We start from the raw sequence: 4,628 nt of genomic DNA, 5'->3' as shown, positions 1-4,628 counted from the left end.
TTTTGAGCCTTGGTCGGCAGATCGTAATAGTACAGCCAAGTCTCGTCACCTGTCACGATGTTGTTCACATACCGAGATTGTCCCTTATCAAACTTTTTTAACATCTCCCGGCACCAAGTCACACGTCGTGTCATCTGCTCTTCAGTCAGTTGATGCGGCACCCAGAGAGAACAAAGTTTCTTCACGTGCAAATGATCTTGCAGAATCGAACGAATTGCTGGTGCATTTAGGCCCAAAGTATCCTCTATCTGTTGGTAGGTCACTCGCCTGTTTTCGTCAAGCATTTTCCTCACAGCAGTAACGTTTTCCTCTGTAACTGACGTTCGTGGCCTTCTCGGCCTCTCAGAATCCTCCAGAGTGAAATTTCCCCTTTGGAATTCTCTATACCACCTGAATATCGTTGTACGATGTGGACAATCATCATCTAGTGCAAGAGTCATTTCTTCTAAGCACTGGTCTATGGTTAAACCACGCACGAAATTATACCACAAAACTGTCCTTATCTCATTTCGTGACCATGATGCCATCGCAAGCACTTTACACTCTCACTACTAATGAATAACTGAGCCCATCGACTTGGCGCGGCGGCTACTATGCACGTATGAACATGTCTCAACATGCAGCAACAAGCAGCTTCCTGTGATTCATTGTTGCGTCATATTGCAAAACTTTCCTAGTACCCTTTGTACAGTGAAACGCTTAAGGCTGGAGAACATACCTGGCATAGAAGAATGGCATGAAGGAAAGTGGAATCCAAACACACTGTCCAATTATGCTGGACACATAGGGAACTGGGGTTGGGGGTGAAATTTTGTCAATGCTTGTTAAATAAGTGTTTCTACACTTTTTTGCTTCATTAATTTTTCTTCTACTTACAATTTGCAGGTATCTGACCAGTTCCTAAACTAGTAAAACAAAAATATTAATTTTTTGTAAAAACTGGACATATTAGCATAATTTTAAGGTCCTATTCTTTACAACAAAATGCACATGTATAACATTTTATTATAAGAAAACACAAAGTTTACATTTATTGCCCAGTAATGATCAGCTTGTATTGCCTAACAGAATAGGAATGAAATCCTTAAAGGTGATGATAAAAGTACAGATGAAATCCTTTATTCCACTATAAAATCTTATCCTTTATCTAAACCTTGCTTTTTCAATAAATGTGCTAAGATTGTTCAAGATAAGAATGTTGCATATCACAATTATTTTAAATCTGAATTTTCAGCTTCATTTTTGCCTACATTAAAGCTTGCAACAACTGTAAAACAGCTATTAATCAATCCAAACTTGAGTTTGAACAGGCTAAAAATAGAAAACTTGCTTCTTGTCCCAGTGGTAGTTGAGCATTCTGGTGGTCCCTTGCCAAAGCTTTTGGCTGCAAATTCTGTCCATCTGAACTCACCTCTGTTAAAACCGGAAAGTGCTATAGCATCATCAACTAATGATAAAGGCAACTTCCTAGCATTCTGCTTTTCGTATAATTGTTATATTGATTATCTTGGTAAGCCATCTCCTACCATACCCAGTACATGCCACTCAGTGCCTCCCGTGGTCTCCCAACAGAAGGATGTTAGAGGAATTTTTAACAACCTTGATGCCAAATTTTCTAGGTCCTGATGGCATTTCTTCACCTGTTCCCAAAACCTATTCCTGAGCTTGCTCTGTGTTGCCTTTCTACACTTTTGTTTCATTGATATTTTTTCTTCTGCTTGGAAATTTGCATGTATCTGACCAGTTCCTAAAGAGTGTGAGATATCCCTCCCTTCCAGTTATCATCCTACTGCACTTCTACTCTTTCCAAAGTAATGGAGAAACCCATCAACCACAACTCTTAAAGTGTCCTCATATATTCCATCTGCTCAATGATCACAAGTGTGGACTCTGTCAGTGTCAATACACTGTGATATTAGTTTATATGTATGTTTTGACAAATTCACTGGAAAAATTTGATTAAACTGTTGCTCTTGATCATTATGTTTGGCATAAAAGCCTTTTAAAAATGTTTCATCTTACGGCCTTCCAGATGTTTTTAGCAGTTGGATATCTGATTTTCTCTCCGAATGCTTACTGCAGGTGGTGTAGATGGTGCCCTATCTTCTAACATCTCCACTAATTCTAGTGCTCCTCAAGGTTCAGTTCTTTCTCCCACTATTTTTCTCTTGTATATTAATGGCCTTCCACAGACTGGAAATTCTATCCATAGTTTTGCTGTTGATAGCACACTACATTCCTCCTTCCACTTTGAGAAACCTTGTTCTTCACAAACAACACCCACTGGGGCAAAGAAAACTTAGTTAACTTCAATCTTTATAAAATTCAGTCATCTTATTTCTCACAAAAAAAAGTTTACTGCTCCAATGCTCATCTTTGGTGACACAGATTTCTATTAACCTCTAATCTCTCTTGGCATGGGCATATTGCAAATATTGCCTCCTCTGCATTAAAAAAAAAAAAAAAAAAAGAAATTTTCTCTCTCTCAACATTACTTTTCTAATCAGTGACTTGAGCAGGATCATCAACAGTTATATCATTCATATCTAACATACCAATGCGATTCATTCTTTTCCTTCTAGTATTTACTTGGGTAAAGACATCTTGGCTACTTTTCTTTGCACTCTGTGCAAGAGCATCTTGTAATCTGCCTTGTCACTAACAAACTAAATAGATATTCAGAAAAATATCTATTTAGTTTAGCAGAATGGAGAAAAAGTATATTAATTTAAAGGCATCCACGTGTATAGCTCATATCTGCATTAAGTAGTTGGCTGTAAAGTATGTCCATATACCAGTTTTCTTCTTGTGCAAGCTGAAAGACCTAGAATAACTCACAAGGAAAAATCCAACTTGTTCTACCTGAGATTAGTATTATCAATGGCCACATGGTGCAAGGAAGCCTATGGTTTATGCTGCACTAGCTGAAAGACCAGAATAACTCACAAAAAAAATAATACAACTTGTTCTGCCTGAGATTAGTATTAGTACAGGCACTCCGACTTATGTAATGCTCGACTTCCATACGTTCAACTTTACGTACGTTTTTGCTGGCCAGTGTAAACTTAAAAAAATCATGGAAATGCATTTTGCATCCCATAAAAATAAATGGAGGTATTGTGAAAACATCACAATATGAACCCAGTAACACATTTTTTGATAATTTGTTCCAAGATCTCGGAAGTTGAAATTTTTGCTATATAACTAAGCTATTTATCTCTATAAAATATCATTTTTATAATGGAGTGCTACCCTTTCATCATTATGATATGTTCTGTTATTAGTATCAGTTTTGAAAGGCTTTGTTGATATTTTTCTAAACAATTCCGGAGGTCACAACAATAAAAACAATTTGCACTTTCCAGTTTATTGGGCTTTTCTGTTGTGTATGTAATTATAAACGGGTAATAAACTAGATCTTATTGCATTTGCGATAATCCCGATAACTGGAATTGTGTTGGTTTTTACGTTATTATAGTGAAACGTGGTCCCCTTCACTGAAATCTTCAATCATGTAAGAAACAAATTTTCACAATCTTCTTTTCTTTCCTATTTACTTATTACAATGATGAAGGGAAAATGACCAATGGAAAGTGCAAGTGGTGACAGTGCTAGGAAACCAAACAAAATTGATTTAGAAATGAAGATGAAAACCTTGTCAAAATAGCTAACCAGATTAGTTAAACATGATTTTTCCCTTTACAAAACCATGCTGAGTATCCTTCAGAATTCCATTTCTATCTAAATGATACTGAATTCCACCCTAGGTCATTGTCTCCATGATTTTCCCTACTACTGAAATTAGACTGACTGGTTGGTAATTTCCCACTTCACTCTTAGAACTGCCTTTATGTATTGGAGATACATTGGCACTTTACCAATCCAACAAAATCACTCCACAGTCCAGTGATACTCTCATAATTAGCCTCAATGCACTCACTTGCCACCTTCCTTAAGATTATAGGGTATATGCCATCAACCCCAGGAGCCTTATTGGCCTGCAGCCAAAGTTTTTTCATTAAATAAATGTGAAATTTCAACTTCATTAATTACATATTTTTTAACTTCACTCCCATAATTTCTCATTGACACAAAGCGTTTTTCTTCTGTAAATATCAATGCAAAGGAACTGTTGAGTTTATCTGCAACTTCAGCTGGGATATCTAATACTATCCCACGTCCATTACATAAGCGTCCGATGTGGTTTGTCCTTTTCTTATTTGCATTTATATATGTGAAGAATTCGTATCCTCACTTTTTTTTGCTAAGCGATTTCTCATAATCTGCCTTTGCCACCTAACCTTTTCTGTGGCACTATTACAGATCAATTTGTAGCTGTTATAGGCTTCAGTACTTTTTATTCCTCTAACATTTCCATGCCATCTTTTTCTGCTCAAGTAATCTGGCAACTTCCTTATTCATCTAACTTGGATTGCCTAGATGCAGTACTGATTGGAGAGGAATTCAGCAGTTCCTTTAGTCATTTTTGGATATCAAACCCAGACCTCTTCAAGAGATGGGGCAGATTGCGATGTATCATGCTGATTAATATGCTCATTGCCTCTGATGCTTATGAGTGTTAAACAAAGTAAGTGTTTGCTTTTAACTATGAGTTCCAGACTTACTTG

The sequence above is a fragment of the Mastigoproctus giganteus genome, chromosome 5, assembly GCF_048544385.1.
Source record: "Mastigoproctus giganteus isolate SK-2022 chromosome 5, ASM4854438v1, whole genome shotgun sequence".
NCBI classification, from domain to species: domain Eukaryota; kingdom Metazoa; phylum Arthropoda; class Arachnida; order Uropygi; family Thelyphonidae; genus Mastigoproctus; species Mastigoproctus giganteus.
The sequence above is the reverse complement of the archived record's forward strand: the minus strand, read 5'-3'. Positions refer to the sequence as shown.